Genomic DNA, 21412 nt, shown 5'->3' with positions numbered 1-21412 from the left:
GTTTAATGAATATTGTTTTTATTGTTTAACCGATGCGTCTGATAATAAGAAAAAAGTCATAAGCTAATCGCGATATTAGTAAGATTTCTAATGAAAATAGTATTAAGAGAATAATAGAACACTTACAAGAAATAAATACAAACGATAGCAGCAAATATCGACATATTAACAATTTGTTATTATCCGTAAATTCAAACCAGCAAACACCGAGGTATCATCACAAGAATTTTTCAGGTCTACTCCTTCTATTATGGTAAAGCGAAAATACAAAATTGAGCCAGTTATAAATTATATACAATCATACTTAGAAGACCGTCAAAAGGATTCTCAATTTTTATCGAACGAAATTTTAAAAGATTTTGATGATGATCTATCTACCAGTCAATATATAGTTAAGAAATTGAAAGCAATTTAGTGGTGCAAAAAATAATAATTACATAATCTGTGTTAGATACCGGACGAAAAATGTTAGCTAATTATTGGTATGAATATAAAAATAGCGACCCTGAACAGAAAAAAATTCAAATTGTAGATAAAGTAATAAATATTTTATTAGAAGAATACAGGTTTTAAATATTTTATTAAAGTTGTTATCCTTCTAGGCCATCCTTTCTTAAAGAAGCGGTAAATGACATATCACCAAAATCAAACATTTTGTAAATTGATTAATAAAAAAGTACAAAAAAAATCGACTAATTACGATTCTGTTAACTTTCAATTGCGTACGCGTTGATGGGTGCAGTAAGATTAAGAAAATTTTTATTATCATTACAAGTTTGTCTCGCATTTGTATTGAACAAGAGGTACGCCTCAAAGGATTTAATAAATATTTCAAACAAACTAGGATTTTGTATATTTTACAAATAATCTATAATTTTTGAAAATTCATTAGCTACGCATGCAACAAATGCAAATATACTGGCTTCTTTCGGGCAATGGGTGTACCGTAATACTGATTAAGACGTAAAAACTATAAATAGTCATCGAACGTTCCTCGTGATGAAGGGAGGTATTCAAATTATTACGCCGTAATGTTAGATTAAAGAAGATAGCCCTATCGTAAGAAAAGTGCCAATTTCTGAAAAAGACTTAAAAATCATTTTTCGAGTACTCCTGTCATCCATTTTCATAGAAACCATAACAGTCAAGAGCTCAGAGGAATAATCATAACTAACGTTGAAATAATCGAGCTGATAAATAATTTAGATAACGATATACTTTCCATAGATTTTTTATAGTTGTGTGGAAAGAGTATAAACTCAAAAGAAGAAAAAGGGTGGAACAGCTGAATGGAAAAGTTTACAAAATAAGAATCTTGCAATAAATAAAAAAAAATTAGTTCACTTTTCTCTAATTCACCAGGAAATGAATATGACACCATATATACTGCTATTAGTGATGCTGTGAATAGAGCAAGAAATTTGAAACAGGAATATTACTTCATAACTTTCGATTCCAACCATTATATTAGAAAGCCAGAGACATATTAGAGTGCTGTGTAGAAAAATTTAGTAATATTAAAATATTCGTTTAGGTGAGTTTCACTTGCTGTTGTCCTATCTTGATGCAATAGGATAAATCATGGAAAGTAATAGATTAAAAGAATTGTTTGCTGTCGCTTATGCTATGGGCTCAACTGACAGCATGTTGAGTGGTAGTTTTTATTGTAGAGCAGTACGAGCTCACATTTTATCATTATTTTCAATCCGTATCACTGATGAATCAGTTCATTGAGGCAAAGAGAACAGGAAATTGGAAATTGTATATCCAAGTTATAAAAAAATGTTGCCATTTTTTCATAGTAGCGGTCATTTTTTATACACCAAATCGTGTAAGATATTTTATGCCTGGATATTGATCATTCCGAAATTAAAAAATTTATCAATGAAGGATATTTTACTGTTAGACATTCGAATGTATTTAGACCTGGTATATAGACAGATATAATCATAAAGCAAACACTCATGAAATGTATGCATTCAGTTGGCGGTTTGTTTCATGGACGTGGAATGGATAACAACGTAATCGCAAAATGATTGAACAGTATGCCTTCTTTCTTTGCATTGTCGGAACAATTATTTACATTAACAGAAATCTCTTTCAACACCTGTAGTGAACAACATGTAGAAGCTGCTGATGCGTAATCGAAACAAGATAATATAGACATTTTGCAATGTGTTGTGTCGTTCTTGCGAAGGAAAAAATTGTTCCAATAGCCAGGATATCAATGTCGTTAGTAATAATGAAGAAGATGACATTAACGTACTTGAAAATCAATTTAATTCGGCTTATGTAAACATTTTCTCTTCGGAAGAACAATTTCATAATGATGGTCTGGAATATAATCCCGCATTCGACAAATCGGACCCTAATTATGTAATAGCGACATAAAAAATAATATTCCTAGAAGAAAGAAACCAAGAATTCGTTGAAATAGAATATTAGCACAATACTGTGTATGTTGTTTAATTTGTTAATGCTTATTCATTTATAATTTAGTAATATAATGAAACTATATATAATTTAATAATACTGTAATTGTGTGATAATAGTTTTCAGCTATTTCAGCTATCAAACGCTCCCTACTTGTCGTGGGCTTGATGTTATTGTATTTGAGGTTATTTGAGCTTATTGAGGTTTTATAAACCGAGCGCTACCAGCTATTTAACATTTTTTGTTAATATAATGCCTAGTTCAACAAAGACTAATCAAAGGAATTTACACGTCCTGTCAATTTTTCCGTTCATATATCGGTCATTGCGAAACCTATAATTTAGTTCTTTTCACCAACGATATCTCCGGTTTAAAAAATGATAATTATACGTATAAATAGTGACATGAAAAACTAGAAAGTAGCCCTTTCTGGTGGTTATTTCAGATTTGAAAATAAAAAATGGCGATGTTATCTATGCTCAAATATGGCAAATAATCGAGTTTTTCGCAATTTTAGGTTAGGATTACTCAAAAATCTTACGTCATGAAGTAATTCTATTGGAAATGGCTATTACCTAGTCTATAACGAAACCATGGTGACCTATGTAATTCATTACCAAAATCTTGGTCTCAATTATTTATCCCAATAATAGAAGTATGCTATGAAACAATCCGCCGTTTTTATAGGGGTTTATTGAATTATTTGGCTACAGTTCGAGAGTCATGACTATACTTTTAGCTAATAGAAGTGTAATATATAACTATTTTATTTTATTTTACTGCATATTTATAAAATCTGTTAATAAAGGTGAAAAAAAATCGTTTAGAAATAAGTGTTGTTTAAAAAATTATACATGAACTACGAGTACAAAAGTACGCCTATTAAAAACCAAAAAATGTATTTATACATTGATACTGCGTTTGATAGTGCAAGTTTCGCTACAAAGACAATATATAAAAAATATGATAATAAATTTGAAAAGTAGATAAAAAAACATTAAAAATAAAAAAAAATATTTTTCTATGATGCTTAGATGCGATGTAAAGGAATTATGTAAGTAACGCCACCCGCATCCGCGAAGCCGTAAAAAGAGGCACCTTCCCCTAACCCCCACTACCATTATAACGGGGCACGCGCGGCGCGCACTCGTTGTTAAAACTGCTTTTGCACATTGAATCTTACATACTGCAATGTTAAAAAAAAAGTAGCATACGAGATGTGTTCAAAAAATAAGGTGTATTTTTAAATTGGGCAGGCTGCGTAGATTCGATGATCGATATTTTTTTTTATAATATTGGTATACATATTCTTCACATTTGCTCATAGTTTCAGCCAGTTTGAATGTTTACTTTTTCTTGCGAAACAGAAACGTTAGACGTGTTGTTTGTGCTCGGCGATTTTCTGCTCTCGAAAACAATGGATCAAAGAATTTGCATAAAATTTTGTGTAAGAAACGGAATTAAGTGCTTCAAAATACTTGAAATGTTAACAGTGGCATACGGTGATTCTACTTTAAGTCAAAAAATTGTTTACAAATAGTATAAGCTCTTTCAAGATGACCGAGAAGACACTAACGACGATCCTCGTTCTGGATGCCCCAGCACTTCAATAACTGATGAAAATGTTGAAGAATTGATACAAATGGTGTTAAAAAATTGTCGAATCACTATTAGAAAAGTGGCTGAAGACGTCGGCATCTCTCTTGGCTCGTGGCATGCAATTTTTTCCGAAGTTTTAGGCATGAAACGTGTAGCAGCAAAATTTATTCCGAAACTGCTTAATTTTGAACAAAAGGACCGTCGAAGAGTATCGCTCAAGAGCTGGTAAACGACATCAATGATGACCCTGATATGCTTAAAAAGGTCATAACTGGTTACGAATCATGGGTTTATGGTTGTGACGTCGAAACTAAAGCCCAATTGTCCCAATGGAAGTCTCCAGAAGAGCCAAGTCCGAAAAAAGCACGATAAGTTCGATAAAATATCAAGATTTTGCTCACTGTTTTCTTTCATTATCTTGGCGTAGTACATCAAGAGTTCTTACCACAAGGTCGTACGGTCAATAAAGAGTATTACCTTGAAGTTATGCACCGTTTGCAAGAAGCAATACGAAAAAAACGTCCGGAATTGTGGGAAAACAATTCATGGATTTTGCATCACGATAATGCACCTGCTCACTCATCATTGCTTATGTCGAATTTTTTGGCCAAAAACAAAACCGCAATCATGCCTCAGGCACAATATTTACCGGATATGGCCCCCTACGACTTTTTCCTGTTCCCAAAACTCAAGAAATCCATGAAAGGACGGGAGTTTGGAACGATTGAGGAGATAAACAAAAAGTCGCTAGAAGAACTCAAGGCTGTACCAAAAATTGCTTACCAGAAATGCTTCGAGGATTGGAAAAAACATTGGCAAAAGTGTATTATATCTGAGGGGGATAACTTTGAAGAGGACAACATAAATATTGATGAATAAATAAATATTTTTCATAAAAATAAAAATTCACCTTACTTTTTGAATACACCTCCTATAACTAAAAACTCCTAAAACAGCAAGCTGCAATTATTTTTCAAAAAAGTTAATAATAAAACGAGTTATCTATTAAAAACTAAAACAATAGTATCTCGGCTTCTAATGCATATAGAAAAATTGTTTTTTTTTTAAATTATAAGTTTTTTTCGTTAACAATGGTATAGTTTTTGTTTAATTTCAATATCATTATTGCTTCATTATCAAATGCTATTTTGCAACTAAGCTATTTCAATTTCTCGGCTTTTTCATAAAAACTATTGATCGAAAAATTCTAGATTTTTTGTTATCGTTCGATATAATTGTTCTACATATATTGCAATTGGTTTTTTCCCGAAATCCGGCCAGGACGGCAATAGAACACTCCAAAAGTGAAATTTTGTCGCGCTCTAATCCGAACCCGTGAACAATTAACTTTTATTAAACCGTACCAAATCCGTATTATTCATTTTTAAAGATGTATTGATTCCAAAATTCTTGATAAATTATAATGAATTAATTAACGAGTATATAAAGGTTTTTTTTACAATCTTAGAAATAACGCTAGATGTTGTCATTAAAAAAAATTTGATTTTGCGACATATTGATCCTTATGCAGAATTTCATCAGGAATCTAATGCCGTCTAGTTTATCTCGGTGGGATAATTAGAATAAACGATATAAATAAATAACTGAAAAAAGTACCGTTTTTTTCATTAAGTTCGTAAATGCACAATGTTCCGCCACCTCTCAACGTCCGAAACTATTTTTTGCATTACGTACTCATCTTTCCGCGCCGAAAGCAAAAAAAAAATCGTGCTGTTTGGAGATTCTTTCTATTTTTTTTTTTTTTTTCGGACAAAGTGACTGGAATACTAGTGTAACGTCAGTTGACGAAACATTTCTCAGGTGCACTTTTTGGTCTATCCTTTAGGACAATAACCGGGACGTGCATTGCCACTATCGCGGGAAATTCTCTTTTCGGCGACGGAGGATTGAAGCTTTACTATACCACACGCTTGGCAATATAGTTATGCTTCGCGTTATTTTACCACACTCTTGGCAATAAAATAACGTAACAGGGAGCCTATCTAATATGCACTCGACCACACGCTTGGCAATCGAGTGTAACTATCTAAAATTAAAAAAAACGTACGCGAAACTACGAAAGAAAGGAATGAGGAAAGAAATGAACCGAAAATTAGAGAAAAATTAAATGAAAGAAATTAGAGTTTTAGTTTTTTATTTAAATTCTTTTACTTACTTTTTGTATTTATTTTCCCACACACACGGAGATCCTTTTCTATATTTATAATATATATATATTTATATTATATATATTTATATATATATTTATATATATATTTATATTATTTATTATATATTTATATTATACATATTTCTATATTTATATTTATATATAAATTAAAGCTATTCGAGCAATAAACAAAAACTATTAATCAAAATAGTCCTTGTTAATTACTTGAATACTACTTGAAACAGACAAGTCTCGCATATTTTTGAGAGATCTGCAAGCAAATATGCTTCCTTTAATTTAAACGAAATTAATAAAATTGAGAATAAATTAATTATAATAAAATAATGGTATTACGGATAGGATGCACATGTGCGCTGCAGCTCTCTATTTTCCTGAGATGTTCGCAATCTGAATATTCCGGATGGCGCGGTTGTAAACTCGCTCTGATTATTGTGGTACATTTCCAAACATCCAAAAATTGTGAGATGCGCGAGACGAAAACTGTCGTTCACGAAGAAAATTTTCTTTTCTCAGCTGTACGCGATTTATAATCCTAATTTACGAGCTAAGTGTGTGGCCTGTTTTTTCCTGGTCTCTTGTTATGTCGAGCCGCCGTTACACTAGTGATGCCTTTATATCTCCGTTTTCTATAATCCTTTCTTAACAGAGAAAATCTTGTAAAGTAAAGCCTCTAAACATTTTGGCTTATCGGTTGAAGATGGGGATTTCGTTATTTGATTGGCCTATACGATTTAACGCTTTTACCTGATCGAATAGTTGCAGCTACAGTGAAGCCAAACTAAATTCATTTTAAAGGCTCCCGACTGTCAGTGAATCCGAATCCAATGTTAGATTTTCAAAATTCAAGATGGCGCATCCAATATGGCTGATGGCAAAACGAAAAATTCAAGATTTAAAAAAATAAAAAATACTATCGTACTCTATGTAGAAAAGCAAATAGAAATTGTCTCTAATGATTTTTTGATCAGTCGCATAGTTTTTAATAAAAAACTTCCTATATATTTGATACTTACGCAGACCTACGTTTTCATCTCTTACTAGATCTAAGTAAACTATTGAACTTTAATAGCTAACGTCTATATATGAGGGGAATTTGGATTCCACTGAATTTAATTCGTGGTTAGATTTTCAAAATTGAAGATAGCGGACCCAATATGGTAGATGACGCATCTAAAACCAATATTTTGACAAATTGAAAATACTATCGTATTCTACATAGAAAAGCAAAAAGAAACTGTGTCAAGAAATTTTTCGAATAGTCATATAGTTTACAAGAAAAACATTCAAAAATAATCAATTTATCAAGTTTCGTTTCTTCATCGTTGTTCAAGCTCGACGTGACATTTCAGCTAACTAAACTTAATCACTATCTCTAATTTTAATTATTTTTGTAACCTAGAAGTAAATTGATTCTTCTCTTTAAGTTTTGATTCTTTGATCAATTGAGTTGTGATCAAGTGATCGTCACTAAGAACACGATGTGTAGCCATCACTAAAAACTGGGAGAACATTAGGTTCCCATCACTGAAGTGAAAAATATTCATTCACGTAGCCATTACTCAAAAATGGAAATACATCTATTTGGGTAACTAGCTCAAAAAAGTGAAAATATTGATTGGGAGTTAGCGTATCTGGTTTATATACGTAATTTCAATGAAACATGGTAGTAAAGATGATAAAGTAAGCAAATTTTGCTGAAACTAATGAAGTTACGGCTCCGATAATCCTCCTACAATAACCCTGAAACTTCAAAAATTTTTTACTCAAAAATTATGTGACTAATCAAAAAATTCCTAGAAACAGTTTTGATGCCGCTTTCTACATAGAATATGGTAATATTTTTTATTTTTCAAAATCTTGGATTTTTAGATTCATTATCTAACATATTGAATTCGCCATCGTGAATTATAACAATCTAACACCGGATTCGGATTCAGCGACGGTCTGCACCCTGTAAAGTGAATTTCGTTTGTCTGTACCATAGCTGCAACTCTTCAGCCAGGAAAAAGGTTAACATGATTTGTTGCGACATTTTTTAGATAACATGTATGTTTTTAGAATAGATTAGATTAGATAAGCTTGTAATTTATATATAAATTTATTAAATTAATTATTTACTTTGTATAATTAATAAAAAATACATATAGTCCAGTCGAATTAGGCCTCAAAGTGTCCAATTATGGATGTGAGAGCGACATCCTTATTTTTTCTTCAGATAGGGGCCAAAATATAGTAGTAATGGGATGGAAAAAACTCCGCCGCGAATTTCCTAGTAGGTTTTGCAACATAAATGTTTATAGCTAAAATACTCGAAAATAGGTGATTTTTTGGACACATTGAGTGATTTAACTCGTTAACTATCAATTAAACGGCATATATGGACAGAAACAAAGTTGTAGAACGCACAATTTACTATCGAATACCGTGGTTCAAAGTTGAAAAATTCAATTTTCCGCGTCGGCAGCATTAGAATACATAAATAAAAAAGCTGAAAAACATGCCTCTTTTGCACAACAAATTGCAATTGACAGTATTAATGTATCTTATTCGTGAACAATTCTCTGGAAACTTTAATCTTTTACAAATTGATTGCAGTAAACCCGATCTCGATACATGTTTTAGTTGCTAAGTTATTGTAATGTTAATTAAGATAATGCAAATAAGCTACACCCACTTTGAAGTCATGTAAAGTCAGACAAAAATTTTTTACGTATGCCACGATTTTTTTACATAATTTGCAAGCTTTAAACTACGATGTCTTATAATTTTGTATATATTTTTTTATTTTTAACATACTTTTAGAATTTTTTGAAAAAAAAGACGATTTTGACCTTAATAACAAATTGAATATTTCTGCGAATTTTCATGATAATTGAAATCTGAGAAAACCTACTTAAAGTACTCAGAAAAATCTATCTTTTCATGCTTCAAACGTTGAATTTTGTACATTCAAACTAGAGTTATTAAATTGCAAAGTAAGCTGCCTTTACAAGGATATTGAGAAACAATATCGCGAAAAAAAAAATACCGACTTGTAGGTTATTCCAAGATCTTTCCTTGCAAGTTCAATAAAATACGTCATCTTTTATTGTTGAAGCGTTATTAATTGACAAAATAGAGTCGGCGCGCGTGAAAACGGCGCTTCAGCGGGAAAGTTGGTGGGGAGGGGATGACTCAGCGCGCTCTGAATGCAAATGAAAAGGTCGAATTGTCGAGTTCAAATTCGCTGCGTGCTCTTTACCTTTACTTAACTTTGCTTCTAATCGTCCAATTTTGATGATTTTTTTTTTAAAACGACATAGCAAATCGCGAGGAACATTAATATGAAACTACTGTTACTCTATTTTCATTCATTAACGCGCTAAGATTGTCACTATAATTTAATGATGTTTCCAATCTTTAACAAAGATATTAGTTTGTTACATAAATTGATGATATGTGAATATTCTATAATGTCGAGGTCAAGGCTTGCTCATCTCACACAATCACGCCCAAATAGTGATTTTTAGTGCAAATACTATTGAAATCTAATTAAATTTTGCATGGTGTACAGTAGTTCGTGAATTGTAATTCATTTTATTGTCAATTTTTGAAAATATATAATTTTTTTATATCACACAATTTATTTACAATATATATACAGAATATCTGTACAATGTATACAATACATTTACAATTTATTTACAATATACGCTCGAGTTTTACAATGAAACAATCTTACAAATAATCTTACATAACTACGTAAATAAAAATCAGGTAATTGCGCACTACACAAAAAATTTTAATTCACTTTCGCTGGCTTGGGATCTAATAAGCCAGTATCGGAATCGTCTGTATCCTCGCTCGCTAGCATTTGATTGGATCTATTCAAATTATCGTCTTCGTCCTCACTCTCATCCCCGCTATAGTCCATATCAATATTATCATCCTCATTATCCGCGCTATTATTGGTCAGGTAAAAGTCATGTTGGTCAAGTGAGTCTACGTCTTCGTCACCGTCATGTAAATCCATGTCTTCGGCAGTGTGGATATTACTGCAGGTTTGACCGTGACAACCTCCGCAGTAATCTGAACATTTCAAACCGTGCTTCACACACGTACATCTTTTATTGCACCCTTTCTTACAATGACAACTAATATCTTTCAAAAAGTTTTGTGGCAATAATTCAGTTGGGCCATACGTTGGCTTTAACTTTCCCTCATTCGCGTACCATCTCCAATCTGAAGGATCAAGCTCATTGCCAAACCATTGCTGAACTTGATAAAAAACGCGATATAAATGTTGAATTGCTGCCTGTTCTGTAGGTGGGAGGATACATAATTTTACTGGCTTTTTTTTTTGTTTGAACAATCTATATCTTAATTCATTTAATCTTAATTTCCCGAACTGTTTAGAATACATCGCTGATATTATAGGCAAACCTGCTTTTTGTAAATCTTCCTTGCTAGATTCTTTATTATTAAATACTATTGCATTATTATATAAACCTGTGTCATCACTTAATAATTTAATAATTTTTTTTTACCCTGGTTATAAAAAGCAGAGGTAGTGTCGCACCCGCTAAAAGCATGTATGAAACCTAACAAATATTTTAATTTATCGTTTGCGAAAGAATTTGAATCATACCATTTCTCTGGGGTTTCGCCTTTGCTCGGTTTTAACAGATATACTTTTTTATTTCCGTGATTAAGTAAAGATAAAATGACAATTAAATCCACGTCTTCAGCCACTATAACAGCTGGTTTAACGTCAGTGGTTATATCGATTGCTGTTTTAACGATCAACGTATCCGCGTCCTCATAAGCCTGTTTAGTTTGATAACCCGCTTCACATAATTTCTCGCTTTTGAATAAATCTACGCTTGTTATTTTCATTAGAAAAAAACTTTTCTTGTGCTATTGTTGCCCGCATCTGTAATTCAAAATTTATAGTTGTAGAAAATTGCGAATGTCTGCGTTCACGCTGGACACTTTTTGTTGATTTATTTTTTTCTTCCGGATATCCATCGAAAATTATGTAGCTATTTTTTCCATAACGTTGCACGAATTTTATATATTGATTTATAATTTCATCGTACGTTGCATTTTTCGGCCAGATTACTTTATGGATCAATAGTCCTCCGTCAATAACGTTAACGCGATCGCCTGGTATATCTTCGTCATTCAATGATATAAACGATTCGTAAAGTTTGTGTTTTTCTGTTTTACGCAATAAACCGTTTTAAAAAATAGAAGATGGAAACGGAGCTAGTTCGTACTCAAAGTAACTTGCCAACTCTGGTTTGTTCTCCATACCTTCACTAATTCTTTGAAAAATAAGATTTGAATCAATCACTACATCTTCACCATTGACTTTGACCGTGTTGGCACTTTGAAACGATACAACACGATTTGCTCGTTTGAATTTCAATTTACCAAACGCACCCCCTACAATATTTTTCATCAATTGAATGCCTATTTCGTTAGACTTATGTACATTTACTTTCTCGTTGCCCTCTACACCTGAAGTTATACAACAAATATTTTCTGACTCTGGGAATGGATCGTAAGTTTCAAGAAATTGAATTAATTTATTTAAATCGAAAAAGTCCCGTTCAATTCTACTCGGACGAGCATCGATATGCTGCTCAGATGAAGCGAAAGAAACTTTAAAAAACCCTTGCATGGCATCAGTGAGCGCAGCGAGAAACGGCATATTTAATATCCAGCGAGCAAGTACTGCTTCGGTGACACCCCTTCCGCGCGTTAAACCGCCTCTCGTCTTCATAGCACGCATTAAAATCTGTTGAATTGACATGTCCGACCATATCCCACAAAAGTATTTGTCTGACCTTCTAATGGTGAAATAACCTTCAGTCACAAACTTTTCGTACTCGCTTGCACTCATTTTGCCTTTCATCTCGTACATGTCCTGTAAATAAATTTGTGCCGATTCGGCATACCTAAAATGTCCCGTCGCGTGGAAAAATGGCAACATTTTGCGCAGCGTATCTAAATGCAACTCCCAATTTCCAGATCTTTCTGCTTCAATAAATTGTTTAATCAATGTTACCATATTGTAATACAAAATCCATAGTTCTGCAGTTGGCCCTCTATTTTTCAAAGTTTCAACGTGATTTACAAATTTCTCATGCAATTTAGTAAAAGCTTCCCCTTCACAATTTTCTAGTGCATCATCTAAATCGGCCAAAATTTTATTTAATAATTCATCTTCATTTTCTGTATAAACCAAAGTAGAATTAATTTTTTCCCCCAAAGCTAAATGGGCTAACTCATGAAACCGTACAGAACGACTGTACGCGACGCCAGATATAATTTTGTCGACAGAGTTTTCAGCATAAATTAAACAGCAGAGATCACGGAGGCCACTACCATCCATTATAAAGTCTATAGATTTTAAAAATGAAAACAATGTATGCAGACCTCCTAATCTAAGATGCACGTGTAAGAGTTCACCCTTCTCCCTACAAGCTTGCAAAATATACCGAGCTTTACGATATTGTGGTTCATCGAAAGTAACAAAAATATCCGCTTGACCTAACAGTTGACGTTTCTCATCGGCCATTCGAAGAGCGGTATATAATGTATCATAATCGCCAGGAGGATTGTTGATAAACGGTAAAAATTGTACTTTACTTCTCGCGTAATGCTTTTGCTCAGTTATTTTTTCCATGAAGCCATTCCACCCTCTATAATCTTTCGGATATTTTATCTTGCCTAGTAGCCAAAAGAAATCAGTTTTACGTAACTCAATACTAAATTTTATTCTGCGAAACTTGTCCAAATCAATAACTTCAACATTGTTCATTGCTTTTTTAGCATTAGCCTTATCTTGAAAATGATGCAAAGCTACTTTTCCGAATTGTCCTTGAACGCATGATTTTGGCAACTTTTTTAATCGAGTTACGCGCTCACCCGCGGGAACAACATGGCCAGGTGTGAGAATTTCTATGCCGCCTTCTACGTGGAAAGTATTGCGACCATCAATGGTCCTCACGTCATGATCGGCGTTGTCAAACACCATCTGAATATACGCATCATTGTACATCTCTTTATATTCTACAGATTCCGAATGAGCTAACAATGAAGCTTCAAATAATCTAACTTCGTCATACGAGGCACAAAGCCCGGCAGCATTCAACGTTTGAACAAGCTCCTTGGAGCCGTACAGCTTCTCGAACATCGCGCCTAAACCAATCAAAATCGGCGATAAAAATGATCTTGGACGTGTCGCAGAAATAATAATGTGAGCTAAAGTCGTAATCAACGTCTCCAATTCCTGTGGCTTGCTCTTATTTTTTATTATAATTTCTTCTAAAATTAATTTAAGAGAATGAGGCACATCATTGCGAACTTGATCAACAAAATTTGCTGGTGCTGGGTATGTAGACGTATCATAAAGTTTTTTTCGGATATCTTCAAGAATATATCGATATTTTCATCATGTTTTTTTTTTTTATACCAACTTTCAGTCAAAATTTTTGCGCCTGCGTCAAAATAAGTTAAAATAGGCCCGTCTTTGGATTGGTGAATTAAAATCTTATCTTCAAATAAATTTTCCAAATGCTGTTTTAAGTACTTTATCTCTACCTCTCTATCACCAGGATATTTTTCTAATATGGCTTTAATACTAAACTGGCATTCTTCTTTGTTTCTCTCTATATGTGTGGCAATAAATTGTGCAGCTCGCGAAGTGTTCGTTGATTCTACAGAAGAATCGTTCGCAGTAACATGAAGAAAGGCTAATTTACAATCATTATGATACCTAGCACCGACTTCAATTAAATTTTCTATCCCTTCAATACGTGACAGTACCTCTATAGATTTTTTATTTTTCAATACACCACATCTTTCTAAAATTGATTTTCGTGATTTTTCAGTTTGTACTAGTCGAACTATTATTCGTTTGCTTACAGTAAGCATGTTTTGACTCTCGATAAACTCATCGGACGCATCTTCTCCGCAAAAAAAACAAAGTTCTCGAAAGTTGAACGATACCGTGTGTGTCGAGCGGGTGGCACGTGGAGCTTCGGCATCCCGTTTTTTCTTTTCCTTCTGACGTACATATGCTTCAATTTTCGATTGGTTTGTGTAGCTTTTGGAACAATTTTTGTGAACGTTGATGATTTTTTGTCGGTGCATCTTCTTGTATTTCTCATCTCCCCGTTGTTTGCTTGCATTAATAACACTCTGCAATGATCTTTCTTTGATTCCATAAATTTGGCCAGCTTCTGTAAGAAGCTTGTCGCACAGAAGACAAATTTCTAGGCTGTCAGCCATTGTATCAGTAACTGTAACAAAAACACTGAATTGATAAAAAATGTATATTAATATTATTACTGATGTAAACGATGTAGTGCATTGACATTAAAGAATATTTATTATGCAGCAATTATAACAATATTTTAATTCAACTCAAATTCCATTGTATTATAAAGTTTAATTATAAAGTTTCACAAAAAAATCAAAAGAAATTTTTTCTTGTTAAATAATATGAATTGTTACATTAAAATGCAAATTTTGTTCAACAATATTTTTATAAATTATTAAAATTTTGATAACAAACGATATATTTTTACATAATGAAAACATCGATTGAATGTCAGCAAGTAATAGTTGATTTATAAATATTATTAACTGATCAACTACCATTTTAAACACGTGGGGAAGATAGGAGAAAACTTTTGCATTACTTATAGTATTCACAGGCCACCTGTGGTGCGTTTGGTTCAGGTAGACGCATACACTATATAACAAGTCTTTCCCGCTCAATTTTCGCTATTTTGGCTTGGCTTAGCTTGGCTTGGGTAGTCTAACTGCCATACAACGAAATTTTACAAACCATACAAATTATCTACAATATAAAGGCTGCGTAGAAAAATATTTTTTAATGGTAATTTAATGGAATATAACGTTAGTTCAGCGATCAGCTCCAAAAATTTTTTATATATATAAATTTATTTCGAAAATTCCGGCTCGGATTCAATTTATAACAATTTATATACTCATTTTGAAAAGACAGTAAAAGATTATGTACTTACCATTCACGTAGAATCAAAACCGTATAATAATTGATACAGCCAAAACTTCAGAATGATTTGAAACTAAATTTAGGACGCCGTCGCTATATAGTGGCGTCGTATTCGGAACAACTCGGAGAGAAATTTCTCGAAGACCACTGTCTCTCCCAAAAGCCGAAACTCGAATGACCTTCTGTAGGCGAACATCTGGCAAGGCCCATAGAGACTATACTACGTAGGTATACTCTCAATGCTATAGCCCCATAAAATTCTATAATCCGTTGCACCTGGCAAACTAACACGGCATTTTTCTCCCTAACGAAACACAGCTCTTGAATGCTGTCTTGAGTTGATATTTGAAACTAATAATAGTAACTTCGCATTACTTCTTAGTTATTAATTTTATAATGACATAACTTGGTAGTTAATGTTTTATCACATTATGAACTACTGTACACCATGCAAAATTCAATTAGATTTCAACAGTATTTGCACTAAAAATCACTATTTCGGCGTGATTGTGTGAGATGAGCAAGCCTTGACCTCGACATTATAGAATATTCACATATCATCAATTTATGTAACAAACTAATATCATTGTTAAAGATTGGAAACATCATTAAATTATAGTGACAATCTTAGCGCGTTAATGAATGAAAATAGAGTAACAGTAGTTTCATATTAATGTTCCTCGCAATTTGCTATGTCGTTTAAAAAAAAATCATCAGAATTGGACGATTAGAAGCAAAGTTAAGTAAAGGTAAAGAGCGCGCAGCGAATTTGAACTCGACGATTCGACTTTTTCATTTGCGTTCGGAGCGCGCTGAGTCATCCCCTCCCCACCAACTTTCCCGCTGAAGCGCCGTTTTCACGCGCGCCGACTCTATTTTGTCAATTAATAACGCTTCAACAATAAAAGATGACGTATTTTAATGAACTTGCAAGGAAAGATCTTGGAATAACCTAAAAGTCGGTATTTTTTTTCGCGATATTGTTGCTCAATATCCTTGCAAAGGCAGCTGACTTTGCAATTTAATAACTCTAGTTTGAATGTACAAAATTCAACGTTTGAAGCATGAAAAGATAGATTTTTCTGAGTACTTTAAGTAGGTTTTCTCAGATTTCAATTATCATGAAAATTCGTAGAAATATTCAATTTGTTATTAAGGTCAAAATCGCCTTTTTTTTCAAAAAATTCTAAAAGTATGTTAAAAATAAAAAAATATATACAAAATTATGAGACGTCGTAGTTTAAAGCTTGCAAATTATGTAAAAAAATCGTGGCATACGTAAAAAATTTTTGTCTGACTTTACATGACTTCAAAGTGGGTGTAGCTTATTTGCATTATCTTAATTAACATTACAATAACTTAGCAACTAAAACAGGTATCGAGATCGGGTTTACTGCAATCAATTTGTAAAAGATTAAAGTTTCCAGAGAATTGTTCACGAATAAGATACATTAATACTGTCAATTGCAATTTGTTGTGCAAAAGAGGCATGTTTTTCAGCTTTTTTATTTATGTATTCTAATGCTGCCGACGCGGAAAATTGAATTTTTCAACTTTGAACCACGGTATTCGATAGTAAATTGTGCGTTCTACAACTTTGTTCCTGTGCATATATGCCGTTTAATTGATAGTTAACGAGTTAAATCACTCAATGTGTCCAAAAAATCCCCTATTTTCGAGTATTTTAGCTATAAACATTTATGTTGCTAAACCCACTAGGAAATTCGCGGCGGAGTTTGTTCCATCCCATTACTACTATATTTTGGCCCCTATCTAAAGAAAAAATAAGGATGTCGCTCTCACATCCACCTCGAAGGTTAATTCGACTGGACTAATAGAACTACACATTAGCTAAGGTTCTTGAAATATCTTACCCTATAAGTGCAAAATTTACGATTTATAGACTATGTTCGAGGTTATTTAACACTGTGAATAAATTTAGTTTTCCAAAATCCAGTGAATTCGTCACAAAGCAAAACTCTTGCTCTTAAAATCTCATTTTTGAATTACAGATATCTATTTTTCATCGAGATATCATTAAATTGATTTTAAGTATTCGGTTAAACAATTTCGCAACAGGGATCTGGGATTATATGGTTGTAGATTACATGAGTTAAGAGTTAAGACAATTGGGGTTCAAGAACCGGAGTTTATTTGGTCACGGATTACAGGATTCAGGGGTTGGGTTAACGCAATTGGAATTCAAACATTAAAGTACTTAACTTCAAACAATATGATGAAAAAAAAGATAAATTTGATCCAAGGTAATTTGATCTAATATCTCTAAAAATGGGTTTTAATGGATAAGAATGCTGTTTGGTCATAACTCTATTTGTTTTTAGAAAAAAACAAATTTATTCACGGTGTTATACCTCAAACGTAACAAAATATCTCAAAATATTGCAATTTTTGCACTTTTAGGTTAGGATATCTCAAGAATCTCAGATCATGGATCAATTCTAAAGCCAGACTCCGATTCAAAGCTTTTAAAACTTACGAAAATATACTATCACGTTTTTAGGTTTTTCCATTTTAAAATATCGGCCTATGTTACTAAAATCATAAAAAGTTAATTATATTACTTATAAAATTTATCATTGATTTTGAATCTTGACTATGACCTTACAATAGTGAACACGTATACTTATTTGCGGTACTTATTTACGTGCACTATAATGCTATATATATTTTTATTCAAGTGAAATAGTTTGTGATAACGATAGTATATACTACAAATGAAGAGATCGATTAATCTCTTTGGGATTCCCTGAGCAACTAAGAGGGTACACAAAAAACCGAAAATTTTTTAATTATTTTATTCAATTAGTGATGTAATTGTTTCAAATCATATTGTAAAATATAATTACTTGATAAATCGTAATTTTCAAATTGAAATAATTTAAAAATGCTACTTTCTATGTAAATAATTAAACAAATTACAAATTGATATTGATAAAATTATTTACTGTAACATTCAAATACTCAAAGTACTTTTATTTTATATTTATCACAAATTCAAGCACAATTTAGAGAGCACATTGTATGGTATCATCTACAACAAACTTTGTTAATGGTGTATTATTGGCAAATTTATTTGTGACAAGAAATTTGATAAAACGGACAGTTGAGCAATATTATCAGTTAGGAGTGAAAATTTAGACAATTTCAACTATATTAGCATATTATGCAATGTGAACAACAAATATATTATAATTAAAAATTATCATAAAAATTGTTTAGCATACAGCCATATGACTGAGAATTTATTGTATAATAATTTTTTTAATCTAAGATATATCTATAATGCACGAAGCAGTAGACCTCTAAAAGTTAGTTCTATATATATTATTAACAAACTTTCAATGAAGCTTAAGAGATACAGACTATTTAAACATCTACTTACAAAGTAATCTCCATTGAATTAGTGAATTATAATTGTAATTTGGTAAATCAAATAATATTAGAATTATAGTCTTTTTCAAATATATGAAAATATAATTATCAGGTAAGAATATTTGTAATTAATAAAATTAATATGACTATGTTTTGAAAGAATTATAAAAAATATAGAATAATACCCTACTTTCATAACCTTAAAAATATTGTCATAAGTCACATATTATGGCTTGTTGCGATTTGTAATATTTTAGATGAACAACTACGGTTAAAATATATTTAAGAATAATATATCTAATTCAATATAAAATATCCTAAATCATTTTAAAAATGATTATCTTGATACAGATATGAATTATTATATGAACCAACTCCATTACTAAACTATCTTGTATAAAATTATTTTTTCTCTTACAACTATTTATTATTATCAATTAAATATAAGTAAATTTACCTTTTTAAATCTAAGAAATATCAATGAAATTTATTTTATATGCAAGTAAACTTTTTTATAAGAATATATATATTATATGTATCTAGTAATTACATTGTACTTAACTATTAAACAGCTAAATAAAGTAAAATAAAAAAATTCCATATTACAGACAAAAACTAAACAGCATACAACTATGAATATACATAATAACTTTAAATTACAATTAATCTCTTAACTACTTGTTCCACTTTTAATCTACAAATGTAATTATATTGATTAAAAATGGCTATAAATTAATAATTATTATTTTTACCATTAGTGCCATTATCATTATTCAGTTAAAAAAATTAATAAATTTAAATAGTATAAAAAATGGACTATAAATTACCTTTCAAATGTTATAACCTGTTGTTGATTAATCAAACACAACACAAATTCGTTGAACTTCCAGATTAAATGTGTAGGTATATGTATGTGAATGTATATATAAACGTATATATATGTAAATACATATATATATACATGTATATAACGAGATAATTGAAAACAGAGAGGTATATGTATTTACACAAGTTTCAATAAGCTTTAAATTAGTAATGAATAACTTTCATACAGATAAAAGTCTTAAAATTTATAAATACTCTAACTAAATTATTATTAACTGTTGAAATGGCGACTAAAAACAGTGTTCCAAATTCTAATACTCTGCCACGTATAGAATAGAATAGAATTAGAGTAAAAACTAGGGTATAGCGTAGAAATTATAGACTATCAATATAGTTTACTGTTAAGGCCGATACAGATTACTGAAAAGTATTTTATATTTCCATAATTGCTTATAAATTAAAAAGTGAATGTTTCAAGGTCTGACTGGCAAGCGTCTATAATTATCTTTTCAATATAATAAAAAAAGTAAATAAACCGTTAGATAGTTCGTTAAATGGAAAATAAAATTCATGTTGATTATTATTTGTTCATTATTTAAGTGACCTCTGAAAAATATAAAATAAAATAGATTCACAACCTCAATGCCTAAACCTATTTTATTTTATAAACGTCGTGAAAACGATTACAAAATCAACTAAAAAAAATTATTCGTAACGTTATCGTTAGTTTCTATCACAATAAACATAATTATGTTCGCTAGCAAATTGCTAACCAAAACAGCATGAAATTTCATGTTAATATTTGTTCGTTCATTGTAACTGACCTCTGAAAAAAAAACTAAAATAGATTCCAAGCCTGAAGACCAAACCTATGTTATTTTATTGACATTCTAAAAATGATTAGACGATCAGTTGACAAACAAACAACAAATTTTAATGAAACGTTTGATGAAAAATATAACGCTGTACGTTATAAGACTGTTATATCTAGGCGAGGAGATGTTACGGCTAGACGTAATAATATTTAAAATACTGTCGCGTTGGTAAAAGTTGAATCTTAGTCAGAAGTTAAGCAGAGGTTGGTTAAAGGGATAACTTACTTTCTTACCTTGTTAGGATTGGATTTCAGAAGAGGTTTCTACAAACAGTGTCAGGTGTTTGCGCTTGATTTAAGATTTATTGTTCAAAGGCAAGTTTATAATGCTTAGCAGAGTATAACTCCGGTTCTGAGTAGCCGGATAGCGAGACTTAGAAATAACTAAATCAGTATAAGTACGAGTACTAGGGTATGAGTGCTAATATAAGCACTAATGTAAACTGTAATATGAACTGCGCGAACTGTGTATTGTGTGAACTGAACTGCTTTGCGCGGATCTCGATCCAGCCTTTTTATACCATAGGCTGATGTGCCCCTTCCTGTGTTTTCGCCGAATTAATATGCAGTGAGTAATATTCGCGGAAATATTATGGAGAACGTGCTTAGAGTAATCTATCCCGCTAGATAGATTAACACAAAGTAATTTTACACATATATATGTTTAAAAGAGAAACACTTCGAAGCACTACTTAACCCTTTTCCTCCCAAATAACACAAATTTTTTCTTAACTTTCATCCTCATATCTTTTAATGAAAAAATCGTATGAAAAATTTATCAAGCATCATATCTTGTAGATTTTGACCTCCTCTTTCGAATGCCGTTGACAAAATTTACCTAAATTGTAAGACAGAAATGTTATAGGCCGGTTTTCCGGAAAATTCACAAATTTTTCGCGTTTTTTTTTCTAAAAAAAGTATATTTTGAAATGGAAAAACTTTGCCCACACCATTGAAAACACTGTTATCGGTGTTATAAATGTCTTTTCTTTCAAATGCCGTTGGATTTTTTCCGAAATTCAAAATGGCGAACACAAAATAGCGTTCGAAAGGAAAAATTTTTTTT

The 21412-nt window shown here is 31.7% G+C and overlaps 1 protein-coding gene across 1 annotated transcript in view; it reads right to left on the bottom strand.

The window, feature by feature from the left end:
- Positions 1-19865, bottom strand: part of LOC131667521 (ADP-ribosylation factor 1) — a 223813-nt gene extending 203948 nt beyond the window's left edge. The window contains exon 1 of the mRNA XM_058940991.1: positions 19475-19865. The gene's annotated coding sequence lies outside the window, so the exon portion shown is untranslated. The remainder of the gene's footprint in view (positions 1-19474) is intronic.
- Between the last annotated feature and the right edge of the window lie 1547 nt (positions 19866-21412).

Source organism: Phymastichus coffea, unplaced genomic scaffold (genome assembly GCF_024137745.1).
Source record: "Phymastichus coffea isolate CEN01 unplaced genomic scaffold, Cenicafe_Pcof_1.1 PCOF00005, whole genome shotgun sequence".
Lineage (NCBI taxonomy): Eukaryota > Metazoa > Arthropoda > Insecta > Hymenoptera > Eulophidae > Phymastichus > Phymastichus coffea.
This window is presented reverse-complemented; position numbering and strand designations above follow the sequence as displayed.